This window comes from Vulpes vulpes, chromosome 13, assembly GCF_048418805.1.
Source record: "Vulpes vulpes isolate BD-2025 chromosome 13, VulVul3, whole genome shotgun sequence".
In the NCBI taxonomy this organism is placed as follows: Eukaryota; Metazoa; Chordata; class Mammalia; order Carnivora; family Canidae; genus Vulpes; species Vulpes vulpes.
In genome coordinates, this window is record NC_132792.1 from 74,926,756 (window position 1) to 74,941,750 (window position 14,995).

The window sequence follows — 14,995 nt, forward strand, 5'->3', positions numbered from 1 at the left end:
GCAAACGGTTCCAGAAAAGGCATCGGAGCGCGTGGCTCCGGCGTCCTCGGTTCGCACCCTGGGGCGCACGCGGCCGCCGTGGCCTCGCCGCTTCCCGCGCTCCCGAAGCTGCGCTGCAGCTTGACCCACCCGGGCTGTGCATTTTGCCGCCCGGTGGGTACCCGGGTGCTAGCTGTACTGTGCACGTTGCCAGGAAAACGTTTTCTTTTTCCTTTCATCTTTGCCAGTGCTGCCTGCAGACTCCAAGCGCGTCTTCAGAAAGCTGATAATTAAAGCTATGGAATCCGAGCCTGAGTAATCATTACCTATTTTGCTTGGGTGCCGTCCTTTAGAGAAAATGTTGTCCTTGCCAATAATGATTAGGTTATCACCTTGTCATATAACTCGTCCAGGAGCCCTAATTTGACGATAGATGTGAGGCCAACCTTGGTTGCTCCATTCTCCGATTCAAATAAATCTAGTATTCCAGAAAAGAAGGGAAGAGAAAAGAAAAGAAACAACCCCCAAATTCTAAGCAGCAGTGATTTATGGATAGACCACAACTGTATGACTGTTTTAAGGATAGTTAAAAAAAAAAATGAGTACTTAGTAAAATGGCAGTTTTATTCATTAATAAACACTCTGAAGCAGCCAGGAATTCAAATACAGCACATTTTGCGGAACGATGTCTACACTCTGCCATCTTGCTGGAATGCTCCTGTGTTGCTCCAGAGCTTTCTACCAACTGATGAGTGAATCTTTATTGTCTGTAGATGGATTATTGCAAATTCAACTTCTGCGAAGCATCAGCCCTAAACAGTAGGTACTTGTGGACATAATGTTTCGTTGATGTGCTTGGGAAGTGGAGAAATGGACAAATGCCTCGGATTTGTATTTGGAGTGGCACATAGGTCTCCTTATTTTCAACTTTTTCTCCTGTGGTAGGTAAACAGGAAAGTGTTCAGAACGAGCAAACTCTGGGGGCGATCTTCAGGGAGAAGGCCCCCTTGGGAGTTTCTCCCAAAGGCAGTGGTCTCGGGTGTGAGATGCAAATGGTAATTTCTCTGCTTTCTAGTCCTGGGCCTCAAAGGTACCTCCTGGAGGAAAAAACTCTCCATTCCAGGGGTGGGTGCGCGGGTGGCTCTGTGGGCTAGATATCTGCCTTCTGCTCAGGCCATGATCCTAGGGTCCTGGGATTGAGACCGGCGTTGGGCTCCCTGCTCAGCGGGGAGTCTGCTTCTCCCTCTCAGTCCACTGCTCCCCCTCCTTGTGTTCTTTCTCTCTGTCAAATGAATAAATAAAATCTTAAACAAAACAAAACAAAACAAAGCCTCTCCATTACAGACCCAGAAAAGTAAATGGTGTCAGAGGAATTCCTTAACGAATGGATGAAAAGCTTTCAGTACCAAAGGAAATGAATTACTAGTGTTTCACTGGCCCCCAAAATGTGTGTTGTAATGCCAGTATCTTTGATGTCAATCACTCTGTCCCTGAAATACATACCATTCTCATCTTGAAGAAGAGACTTTGCCTTAGCTATTCCGGAATTTTCTTAAGCAACAACTGTTTTTGTTCTGAATCCGTATTTCATAAGGTAAGAACCCCGTCTTTCCAATGTGTCCCCAGAATACTTGTCTTCACCCTAATTGAAAAAAAGTAGGTCAAATTTCTATCTGCGAAAATCTTCCCGTCTGAAAATTCGAAGCAATAGAAGTTGGATTTTGCAAGTTTGTTTTGGGTAAGAAGCAAGCATATTTCCCTTGGTTGGTTCAGCAACAACATTTCTGTCCCGTCATCTAGTTAGGGATGAATGGCAGATTGTGGTTTCCAAAACTGAGACTGCATATGCTGTACCCAAACTTGCTCAATTTGGGAAGCTCACAAGTAGGCTTGCCTTTGATTTTTTTCTTCCCCTGAGTTTCTCTTTTGGCCAAAGAGGAATTGCGTCTGTGCCACTCAAAATATTTGAACTTAACTGCAACCCAGAAAAGAGAAGTAGCTAGTGCAGGCTCTTCTTAGCAATTCATTGACATGTGGAGTGGGGGTGAGGGTAGAAGGAGCAAGAAGATCACAAACAGTTTTGGTGTCTTTTTTTTTTTTTTCTGGAAGAAAGAATTGATGTTGATCTAGAAAGAGAAGCTCACAAGAGAAAAAGCTGTTGGATTTTCTGATGTGCCTTGAGTTTCTCAGGTATGCTTGTTAAGGTGTGCTTTGATCAGTCTTCTTTTGAGTATAATAATCAAGACTTGCTTAAAACTCACTTGCATCTTTTACTTTTATATATATATATTTAAAGATTTTATTTATTTATTCATGAGAGATGCGAGAGAGAGGCAGAGACATAAGCAGAGGGAGAAGCAGGCTCCATGCAGGGAGCCCAAGTAGAGGGACTCGATCCTGGGACTCCAGGATCACAGCCTGAGCCAAAGGCAGATGCTCAACCGCTGAGCCACCCAGGCGTCCCACTTGTGTCTTTTATATGTGCCTGGAGATATATAAAGTTCTCTGGAAGAAATGGGGTAAAGGAGAGGTAGCATATGGAGAAAGTACAGAATAAAAAAAATAATTTAGTAGTAAGACTGTCTTAGAGGTGAACAAAACCATTATGAGAAAATATATTCATCTAGATTTTTCTAGAAGGAACACCATGAACAGGAACGACTTAAAGTAAAACAACCGATTGAAAACGGGTAAGATAGGTAGTTGGCTTCCATGGGCCAGGCTCCGCATTAGACTCTGGGGAAGCCTCAAGGAACATAAGATATAGGGTCCCTGTCTCCTGGAGCTTGTAGTAGAGCAAAGGGGTTTCTTAGGTATAGCTTAAGTAACTGATACGTTGAAAAAGCACGACTCTTGACAGAACCAAAGTACGAACTACATTTCCCCCCATTGACTGTATAAACTTTCCTCACTGGGGCCAATGTCCTTGACTCCTGCAAAAAAACTCTGGCAGCGCCCCCTCCAGCCACTCCCTCCTCTCCTTTGGCCTCCTTGCTCATTTTCAGATGATACAAAAGATCCCTTGGTCAATTTAAGTTGCAGAAACAGTGTCATTTCAGTACTTAGCGTGTCTGGTCCCAGCAGTAGTCAATCATCCACCCTGACCCAGCTACACTCCAGCCTGTCTTCCCCTAGGGCCTGCCTGCAGCCAGGCTGAGGAGACCTGCTCTTTCTCTTTTTCTGTCCCCTCCCCATTTCACTGTTCTGTGGGGGAAGGTTGGGGGGCTGATGTGGGCAGGGGCCATGCAGGAAGGAGAGGTCAGAGCATCCGCCATTTCTTACCTGGCTAGCTGGCGGCCTGTTCTCTGCCCTGGCAAAACCTTTGTACCAACTCTCTTGATGAACTTTCTACAGCATTGAGTCTTTGGAAGCTCACAGCAGCAAAGCTCCCCATTCTTGTAGTTCCCTTCATTCCTTGGTATGGGCAGGGAGGGACATGCATCTCAGTTCCTTCAAGTTGTCCCTGGGCACCCTTCCTCAGCCCTGGCTGTCCCATGGTCCCCCTCCAGCCTCTTCCTGTTCGGGTCTCCTCCTCCTTGGAAGGTCCTGAGAACTCTCACTCATTGTCACCCCCCAACACCTCCCCACCCTCCAACTCAGCAAGTGCAACATTCCTGTGCTCCAGATCTGCTCCCAAAACTGTCTGTCAGCATCTCTGTGGTCCCAGACAGATTCTGGGACAGACCCCTCCACTGTGCTTGGTCCACTTGAACCTTCTGGGGCCAGCTCCTCTCCCCGACCCGCAGGGAACTGGCCCAGAAGCCTCCTCTGCACTTGAACTTGCAGTTGGAAGGTAATGTCCCCCACCCATAGCCCGGGAATGCTGATGGGGGCTCCAGTATAGTGCTGAGGAAGCCTCTCCCCAGCCTCCCCTTCATACTCCCTACTCTCTCTCCTAATAGTTTGGTGGGCATGGGTGGAAGATTCACACTGAGATCTGAGTATCGGTGCCTCAGTTGGACTGAGAAAGGGTTTTCTATAGGAAAACCCCTTACCTGGAGGTTCCAGCGGGTATCATAGCACTTTTCCCAATGATTTTGCTTTCTCCTCACACCTAATGAGATAGGCACAATCACCATGATCAGAAAACAGAAAGAAACTGAATTGTATGTGGTTTAAATGACTTGCCTCAATGAGTTGTCAAAGCAACCCCCTAATGAGGTGGGGCCTCAAGCTCAGGCCAGAGGGCCAGATTCGGTGTCTGTAACCTCCCTGTCAGGATCAGGAAGCCTTGGGACAGAGGGCAATGCCCTGACAGACATTTGGGGCAAACAAGCAAAGAAACTTGGGGCAAGAAAGGGCCCCCCCCCCACTTTCTTTACTGCCACCCCCTGTGTGGCCGGTGCCTACGGTGCACAACAGACCCTTGTAGGGAGCGGCGGGGGCCGTGCCACGCGGCGCCGGCCCCGCAGCCAGCACCGGCCGCTGGAGATGTGACCGTAGCTCGGGACATGAGCCCGCTTGTTCACTCACTCTCAGTGAAAAGAGTTTTGAAATGAGTTCTGAATAGACAGCATTTTCTTTGTGCGATTGGTAAATAACACAGAGCAAAGTTAGCAAGTTGCAGCGCTTCTGCATTCTGATTCTATGGAACCTTTTTGTAGGGAGAAGGGCAGGATGTTTTTAACAGAATGTGACCTCACTGGAATACTAGAGGTAAGGAGAAAAAAAAATTATTGAGATAATTGTGAATATTTTACATCTTGGAAAACATAGCGTGTGATAATGGTCCATGAAGGGAGAGGATTTCTACATGCTACACAAAAGCCAATGCCTCCTAGAGCTTTGGGAGGTGGATTTGTTTAGATTTGATTAGAAATCAATGATTTTCTTTTGATGATTTTCATGTGCACATTTTCTTTTTCTTCTTCAGAAAGCAATAACATTTCTGAATGGGGCAGTGTGGAGAAATCCTAAGAGAAATAGCATAAGAGCATTTTGGAATATATCCCGGAAAAGATAACTTTCTACACATCTGTAGACATTTGCCAGGTTAAGGTAAGAAAAAAAAAAGAATATTGTTAAAAGTAGATTTAGATTATTTCACTACGTCACACTGGGTTGAACTTTGGGAGAAAAACGAACCACTGATGCAGGATGGATGAGGGGGGAGTTAGGAGGGTCCACCTTTTGCCCCTCCCTCTCTCGGGCATGGATATGGTAGCCCTGGGTCAACTGTGACAATGGGTGGTCATCGGGGCTTGTTTCTAACGGCAGCTGAAGAGTTGTAGGGAACATGTGCGGGGGGTGGGGTGGGGTGGAGGACAGATTATTGCATTCGGCAGGCACTTCTGCTGAAACGTCAATGTGTTTAATAGAGCAAATGTTACTTGTACAGTATGGAATTTCTTTTAGGTTTATATTTGCACTGGGACTGACTCATTTTCTATTTAGGATTCTCAAAAAATCACTTTTATGGTGCTCAGATGAGAAGTACATCTGTTGCTTACATATAATAAGCATCAAATACGAAGACATGTTGAATGCTGGAGACATTTGTTTGTCGCTATAGGAGACCTGCAACATATGCATACTGTATGTCTCTTTACTGGAATACAGGCGCCGAGGACTCAAACTTTACGGTTCTTCCCTTGAACATTAAGATCTTTTTAAATCTCCAGCTACTCTAGGTCACTAAAAATGAACATCATTTAGAGCTCTCGAATGGGTGCTTTGGGGACAAGTTCAGTGGGACAAAGGTTGCATTGGTCACTCTGTGGTATTGGGGGTTCTGGATGAGTTTTTGAAGCAAATCATAGCTAATTTATTTATTGGTAGGTTATATACACATAACATTAGCACGATAACAAGATTGTCTTTCCAGCAGGCACAGAAATCAAGCTGTTAGTTCTCAGGACTGTGTTGGTTTTATGCTCGTGATTGTGTATAAAATGAAGTGTTACAACTGACGAGAAGTTATGTTGGAGTAAGTCTTGCAGTGGAGGAAGAGCTTCTGATTTTCTAACAGTTGGTGTGGGATGCATTTGTTGCATTCAACTTGGAGCCTTGATCCTTCTATTTCAGATAAATTGCTGTCAGATTAATTAGAATGGTTCCTTTTAGATCAACTTTACATGAGTAATGCAAAAGAAGTGATGCTCCTATGAGCCATGTTCATGCAGCTGACTTTAATATTGTGGTATTCCCTATAAAGTCATCTCAGACTAAGTAAGTTCAAAGTGGCATATTGTTTTCTTACTGACTTTACTACCAAACTTTTTAGGTGAAATAGTGTCATTAATTTGATTGTAGGAGTTATTCTCTGGGAAAGCTCCTTTGCAGCATGAAATAACAATTAAATACGTACTCTGAACTTAAAAAAAGTTTTACCACGATTATTTCCTTAAACGTTTTAAATCACAATACAGCTACGTCCATCACAGTGTAAGAATGGAGCCTCTTGAACAATCAATCTGTGAAATTGGGTCGGGATATGCACCTGCGGAAGCCAGGGCGGTGCTGCATTATTTCCTGAAATCGTGTTTAGGAGATGACCAGCAGAGGGCAGCGCAGAGCGGTGAGCTCCAGAGGCGGTTCCAAAGGTCTAAAATCTAAAGTGAGAAAAAAATGCAGACAGGTAGTAGTACTTTTTGGACAGTCTCCCACCAAAATCATAGATCGCTAAAATAACGTTTAAAAAGTCTCAAACATGTTAATCCCTAAGTAAATTTCTCATCATGAAAGTGTTGAGATGTGAGGAAAAAATTTGATTTCTGTGTGGACCCCCAAGGCCATTGCACTTTTTTGATTTTTTCTTTTTTAAAAGATTTTATTTATTTATTCATAAGAGACACAGAGAGAAAGAGAGAGGCAGAGACACAGGCAGAGGGAGAAGCAGGCTCCATGCAGGGAGCCCAACATGGGACTCGATCCCTGGTCTCCAGGGTCACACCCCAGGCTGAAGGCAGCGCTAAACCACTGAGCCACCTGGGCTGCCCACATTTTGATTTTCCATTTGATTTCTTTTACCGCAAAAGACTATGTGAATGCAAATACCAACCATGTGCACAAATTTTCATTATAAACCTTTTCAGGGTGATTATCTGTTGAAAAATACTGGATAAATCATAAAATTGGATTCACGCAACAACCCTTACCAAACTCGGCATTTGAAGCAAAATGAAAAACTGAGATTTCCATTCAATCCACATTTCCTTGATGCAAAATAATAGCACATTGTATTAAAAACAAACATGTCATGGCAGTGGCCTGTAAAAGAAAAAAACAGCAAAACAAAACAAAACAAAACAAAAACCAAAAAACTCCAGTAGCACACTGTTCTGCGTGTTAAATTTTTTCTCCTTAAAATTACCACAGCAAACATTTTACATTTTATATTTAAAAAAAAACCACATGTGCTACTCAATATTTGACATACGTTTTACACTGGAAATCTGGGGCGAAAATATATATTAGACTTGAACGGAGTCCAAACAACTTAAACAGCCAATTTTGTGAAAACATGTTATGTTTTGTTACAAGGCTGTTATAAAAACCCTAGTTTAATGGTCTATGAATAAATGTTTAAGGAATCTAAATGTCTTTATACTGAATCTTGTAATTTGAAAGTCCACATTCAAGATTGGCATTCTTATAGGCTAATTAAGATTGTAAGACACTTTCCTCTTTTCAAAAGTTCATGAGCACATAATAAATTGGAACTACTTTTACAAGCCAAGTATCCCTCTTATGCTATTAGCTTCCTGGGATTTACCTTGTAAATGACTTTGGCTCAAATTGACTTCAGATATTTGACATATCAAGTATTGTTGTCTTCAAAGGTTTCCCAGGCAATTGCAATAACTCATCTGATTCCAGTCAATAGTGCCCTGAACTCTCAGCTCATTTTACTTCCCTGTATGAGTAATGTGTGTAGCAAAAAGGAAGAACACCAAAGACTTCATGTAATAGGCTCATGTGAATGGTTTGGCGAAGCGATGGATGGATTTCACAGAAATATCCACTTGGATGTTGAGAGTTGGCTGCCGGCAGGTTGGCTTTGTCAAAATTTCATATTAATTTTGGGTGGAAGATTATAATCAACACCCCATGTTCTGGGTTCTCCTTTACTCCTCCTCATAGTTCCTGGGCAGACACCCGAGGATAGAGTCCCAAGCTCTCACCCTAGGTCACCCCAACAACTTCTTCAAGTACAGTTTACTGATCCACCAGGGAGTGACCATCTCTGAATCTGTCACTGGTGTCTTGGGATTCCAGGTGACTCCTGCACACCCACCTTAGAGGGTTTCTGTCTTAGATCTAGTTTCACTTTTAACCCAGCCTGAAGCCATGAGTCTTATCCTACTATGCTTAGAGGGAGGGTTTTATGTTTACTATCCAGATTGTTCTAGTTGAACAGAGAGAGAAGGAGAAATTAGAATCAGTGATTCTGAGGTCTGTAAAGGGTTCATGTGTAACGTTGATTACATTCTGTGTTTTGTTTAAAATAGAACGTTTCACCTCCTCTAAAGCTTTTCAGGGTGACAGGCAGACAGAACACTTAGAATGTCATTTTTTTTCTTTACATTGGCTCTCGTTTTCACAACTGATTGACTAGTGACTGGATCAATTGACAAATAAGGCAATAGAATGTATAGTCTGCAAATCCCACTGGTGGAACTGTTTAAATCAGAGCAGATTGCTCTCTAAGTACTGGGCTTCTGCAGAGGTCTCCCTGGTGGCTCCACATTGAACTCAAAGTCCAGAGAGCCTCAGCAGTGAATCATCTATCATCTAGATCCGGGCATAAAAGCAGAGCCGACCACCCCTCTCCCCACCCCCACTATTCCTTCCTCCCAGTACTGTTATATTTTGTTCTGTTTGATACATGTACTGGGACACGAGCTTCCCGTTGAAATGTGTCTAAGCAGATTTAAAAAATTTACTTTGGGGGGCATATGGGTGGCTCAGTCAGTTGAACCTTTGGCTCAGGTCATGATCCTGAGGTCCTGGGATGGAGTCCCGCATCGGGCTCCCCACAGAGAGCCTGCTTCTCCCTCTGCCCCTGTGTCTCTGCCTCTTTCTCTGTGTCTCTCATGAGTAAATAAATAAAATCTTTAAAAAAATTATTTTGGGGTTTATAAGTAATTTCAGTAAGGATTATATACATGAAAGTGTGTGTGAGTATATATATACACACACATATGTATATGAAGCTATATACGTATATATGTGAGTGTGTATGCACATATGGATCTGTCAAGTTGCTTGAGCTACCAGCCCTTCTAGCAGCTGCAGTTTCCACTGTGATCGTCATTTTGAATAATCCGTGGTTTGGTAAAATTAATGTAGATAAATGTAATTTTATGGTGGGAAATGTAGTTTTCAGGGTGTGAAATAACAGTAATCAATTTGAATAAATATTTGCTATTTGTTTTCATAAAAGTTTAAATCCGGAAAAGAGAACTCTGACCAAAATAGGAATATAACAGGATCAATGAAACAGGTGGCATGAGTCATATCACTGGCTTTTAATTAAAAAGGATGCTGTGGATGTTGGCATGGACTGGACTGCACATAGGTAGTTTTAGAATTTTTGAAGCTGAAATCTAGCTGAAGAGCTCTTAATCAGAAGGAACTTTTTGATGATTTATAATCCATCTGTACATTGATGAGCAGTGATGATATAGTTTTCATACCTACATCACAGTTTAAAAAATTCAAAGGGGCCTGTAAATCCTTAGGCTGGGGCAGCTGTTCCTGAGCCAAAGGATTTTTGTGCAAAGCTAATATGTATAATAGACAATTGGTCTTTCACTGTACAGTTTGGTCATATTTCAATAACTGAATGAATATTCCGAATTAATAAGCAGAACGTTTGTATAAGCTAAAGACTAGTCTAAGCTCTGCATTCATTGATGGAAACCTTAAGCAAATGTTTCTTTTTATCAGCTTGTTCAAAAGGCATAAGCAATGTTGTGGTCCTGAAGCAGTAATGTATCAACTGGTAAGGTAGTCACTGGGTCTGGAACAGCTAAGGTAAAAGTTATGGGTTTCATGTTGTTTTGAGTACTTGGAAGATCCTGAAGAAGCTATTTTATTAAAAATGTATATATTTATACTTTGTATCTTACAGAAGAGAGTCTACACATTTAAGCATTATCGGTAGGACTGCTTGAGCTTTGTTTTGTTTTTAACTTTGGTTAAAAATTAGACATAAATTGATATTCTATGTCAATGGAAAATAGAGAAAAGTGGTAGAAATCTCAAAGGATGAGCTGGAGTTTTCAAAATGCTAAGAGGGACAGGAGGGGAAAATGGAATTGGCTGGCTGGTCCACTTAGTAGCTTCCACTGAGGTGGGCTGATGATAACAGAATGACGAACTTTAGGGATTGGACCTTGTTTAATCTTCTTTCCCTTCCTTCCCTCACATCACCTCCTCTGCATCTCTTAAACGTTAGGAGACTATGCAACCTGAGGAAGAATGTTCTGAATATTTGCTCCGTGGGCTTGCAAGTGCCTGAATTCCTTTCATCTCTGCAGTGAATGGTCATTCATTCTTCTGATAAGTGCTGAGCTCTCTACTAGGTCAGGCATTGGTCTCATCTGAATGTGTTCTTTCACTGAATTCCCTTGAGAGCCCTCCAAGGTTATTATTATTATCATTATGTCCACTGGACAGGTGATGAAACTGAGCCTTTTAGAGAAGTAAGGGAAATTTTTCAAAATCCTTAAACTAGGAAGTGCTGGAATTTAAACCCCAAATTGTAGCTTTCCTTACTGCTGCTTCAGAAACAGACTTGTCTCGAAGGAGGTTATGCTTTAGCACAGACACTTTAGAACTTTTTATTTTGAAATGAGGTTCAAACTCATAAAAAGTTGTAAGTCCTAAAGTTGTAAATGTAAAAGAATTCCAGAATACCCTTCACCAAGATTTTCCAATTGTTACCGTTTTGCCAAGTTTGCTTTCTGCACTTAGGTGTATGTATACACACAAACACAGACGCGTATATATTACATATTATTTTTTCATGACCTATTTGTGACAAGATGTTGTGGTAGGTTCTAGACATGACACCCTTTTCTACTAAGTGCGATAGTGTATATTCTTAAACACATGCACATTATCTTAACCTTGCACAATACAATATCAAAATCGTGACATCAACAGTGATAGAATCTATATACTTATTTCAAATTTGTAAGTTATTCCAAAAATGTCCATGATGGCAAAAAAAAAAAATTATCCAGAACTCAATGCAGGATTATGTATTGTATTTAATTGTCATGTGTCATTAGTCTTTGAATCAAGAAAATTCCCCAGTCTTTATTGGTCATAGCTCTTGACAGGTTAGAGAAGTAGAGGCCAATTAGGCTGTAACATGTACCTCAGTTTGGGTTTGTCTGATGTTTCCTTGTGATTTGATTCAAGTTACCCATTTTTGGCAAGAATACCATGGAAGTGATACTGTGTTCTTAGTGTATCATGTCAGGAAGCATGAATATTAACTGGCCTCATTACTGGTTTGTTCAGTTGGCTAAGGTGGTATCTGTCAAAGTTCTTCATTGTAGAGTTACTATTTTCCCCTTTTTAAGTATTAATAGCTCAGGAGACTATGATTCTGTTTCTTATGCGATTTTTCTCTCACTAGTTTTCATATATTGATGATTCTTGCCTATATCAGTTACTATTATGATGGTTGCCAAATGGTTGCACTTTTTTATTTCTTAGCTCCTTTATTGAGTAGTTTACCGTTAGTCTAGAGAGATACAGCATCTCTTGTATTTAGACTCTAGTACATAGTTTTACTCTTAGTTCAGGATCACATGCAGTACCTTATAGTACTCATCTCATTGAATCCTCACAACATTTCCCTTATGTAGATGCCATTATGTACACAATTTATAGATGAGGAAACTGAGTAGCAAAAAGCCAGTTGGTAACATTTTCAGGAAGAGAATATTAACAATTCTTAAAATATCATTGGGGCTGTTCACAGTAAGATAATAGAATGAAGCGTAAAAAAACACGAAAAGTAAGTTTAAAAAATAGAAGAAATCATACACAATCTTAGGGATGATTTTTAAAATTTGAAACTAGGAAGCAGGAGGGATGTCTGGGTGGTTTAGTCAGTTAAACATCTGTCTTCAGATCAGGTCATGGGCTCAGGGTCCTGGGATGGAGCCCCATGTTGGGCTCGCTGCTCAGTGGGGAGTCTGCTTCTCCTTCTCCCTCTGCCCCTTTCCTCACTTGCATGTGTCTGTCTCTCTCAAATAAATAAATAAAATCTTTTAAAAAACAAACTAAAAAGCAGGGAAAGAAACAAGTCTCCATCTCACTCTAGCATTTGAGCAAGGAGAGAGAGTGAATGAAAACCTGAAAAATCTTGTTACCATTGCCCAGGTTGGAGAGAAGTCTTAATGGGTATATAAATGTGGAAGGAAAGATGTGGATGACTCTTAAGAACTGAACTTCAATGCTTTTTCTAGGCTGAAAAGAAAAATAGGAAGAGAAGGCAGAAAGATTAGAATCACCCAAAGCTAATCCTTATCTTAGCAAATAATAGAGATTTAGCAGAATGGAAGACAAAAGTGAAAAGAAGACATGATTTTTAAGGTGGCAGGAGCCCAAGGGATGAAGAATAGAGGATTCCTAGGTGAAGTCCTTCTCCCTTGCTATATGCTAATAGCCCAGATTCTCAACCCAGGCATTTTCCTGTCTTAATTTCCCACTGATAGGAATGTCCCTGGGGCAAAGCCTGAATTGGGTTAAGTGAATGCTTGGAGTAGACTCTGTTTTGTGGCTGCACTGAACTAGGAGAATGATGCAGCATGTCTCTCAGGATGTAGACCAAACAATGATTCAGGGTTTTTTTTTTTTTTTTTGAATTCAGGATTTATTTAAAAAAGATTTTATTTATTCAGAGACGCACAGAGAGAGAGAGGCAGAGACATAGGCAGAGGGAGAAGCAGGCTCCCTGCGGGAAGCCTGATGCAGAACTCAATCCCAGGACCTTGGGATCATGACCTGAGCCAAAGGCAGACTTTCAACCACTGAGCCACCTAGGCGTCCCTGATTCAGAATTTTTTAAAAGAGAATCCAAGTCCACCAGCCACGCATGCCCAAACCTAGGAGACAACTCCTTCCAGCCCCAACCTGATGCTGTTGAGTCAAACAAAAGCACTAGAATAAGAAATAACCAACTATGGAACCTCTGAGGAGTGGATGGACGGGTATCAGAGACGTAGGGTACATAGTCGGTAAAGGAGAATGAATCCAAACTATCTTAAAAACACAAAAGATCTTGAGAAAACCATAGTTCAAAAAGTACACAATAAAAAGAAATGCTGTGATGACCAAGCAAAACATTACAAAAAGGAGAAAAAGAAAGAGAATGAGATAGGATGAGAAGAAAAAACAAGTGGACTAACATGGAATATAACATGTAAAAAGTGAGGTATTTCTGAAATCTATTCCAGAGGAGTTCTGGGCAAAGGTGATGATTTGTACACATACATCTACTTTGGCTTTCTTCCAGACCCCACTGAAATAATGAGAAATTTAAAAATTTTTGGAAGCTAAGACATAGATGAATCAGAGGTAAATAATGCAACAGACTCTCCCCTCGCCAACCCAGTCTAAATTCTAAACTAATTGGTAAAGAGTTGAGAGCTCACCTAAGACAAAAATCCCCAAAAAGCTTAGAAATTGGGAGTGCTTTGTGATGTTAGAAGTGGAGAGTGAAAGAGGACAAGCTTAAAATAGGGCACCACTTGCAAGTCCATATAAATACAGTGGGACCTCCACTATTCCCTCTTTCCTGCTGTACAGCCTGGAGACCAAACCCTCATGGAGACAGAAGACAGAGGTTTATTTTTTGAAGTTGATAATGCAAGTGGGTCTCTCTCCCAAAGGACCCAAGTTACACCTGAGTTTGAATATGTTGAAGTCAAGTAGATCAAATGGATATCTGCATTCTGAAGGGTGAGACACTATCTTCCCTCACCCACCTCCTACAATACTAGCAGTCAGGCCTTTCAGATCCAGAAAGATATGGGACCAACCAAAGAACTAGAGAAGAAAGATCCTGTGGATACTGACAATGGAGGCCCAGCTGCCCCACAGCTCATAATTTAATAAACTCCACTCAGCCTTTCATACCTTTCATACTCCACTCAGTCTTAAATACCATAGCTAATTCTCAGACCAGAGAAATGAGGAGAGCCCCTAAGCAAAACTAGCAAACTGAGCAAGCAGCTTGGAGGAGATGGAAGTAAGAAAGGAAGAGAAAACTTAAAAAATTAGACTATTACTAATATTTCCAAAGAGATGGAATTATGGAACAAGACATCTAGAGAATAAGAGAACTCTTGGAGGGGATCCCTGGGTGGCTCAGCGATTTAGCGCCTGCCTTTGGCCCAGGGCATGATCCTGGGGTCCTGGGATCAAGTCCCGCGTCGGGCTCCCAGCATGGAGCCTGCTTCTCCCATTGCCTGTGTCTCTGCCTCTCTCTCTCTCTCTCTCTCTCTCTCTCTGTGTCTCTCATAAATAAATAAATCTTTAAGAAAAAAAATAGAACTCTTGGAAATGAAAATAAACATGACAGCAAAATAAAAACTCACGTGGAAGGGGAAGTGAGATGGGAGGGAAGTTGGAGTTTCAGGGATTATGATATTAATCAATTATGCTTACACTATCTTTTCTTTTCAAATTTTGCAAAAACATATAACCATGTGAGCATATCACCAAGATCTTTCCCAGGGCCTTTAAAGGTGAGGAGCCTTGAAGCTTAAAGCTTCAAAGCATTTGTCCATCCCTGATAAAATGCACGATCACAACTATCAGCTGCAAGGGACTCCTCTAAGCATGACATCTCTGTGAACTTGTTCAGTGGTAGCTGCTGTTGTCTGAATTTTACATATGAGGAAACAGAAGCACAAGTAGGTTAAATAACTAAAACAATATTTCATAGCCAGTGAGTGGTGTAGTTGACATTTAATGCTGAAAATATGCACTAGAAAATAATTCTATTCTGCTTTTCCAGGAAAACAAAAAGTTGGACAAACAGGGAAAC

At 41.5% G+C, this 14,995-nt stretch overlaps 1 protein-coding gene across 1 annotated transcript in view; it reads left to right on the forward strand.

Moving 5' to 3' along the window:
* Window positions 1–4,931: 4,931 nt before the first annotated feature.
* ST18 (ST18 C2H2C-type zinc finger transcription factor) overlaps window positions 4,932–14,995 on the forward strand; it is a 290,499-nt gene continuing 280,435 nt past the window's right edge. The window contains exon 1 of the mRNA XM_072734747.1: window positions 4,932–4,977. The gene's annotated coding sequence lies outside the window, so the exon portion shown is untranslated. The remainder of the gene's footprint in view (window positions 4,978–14,995) is intronic.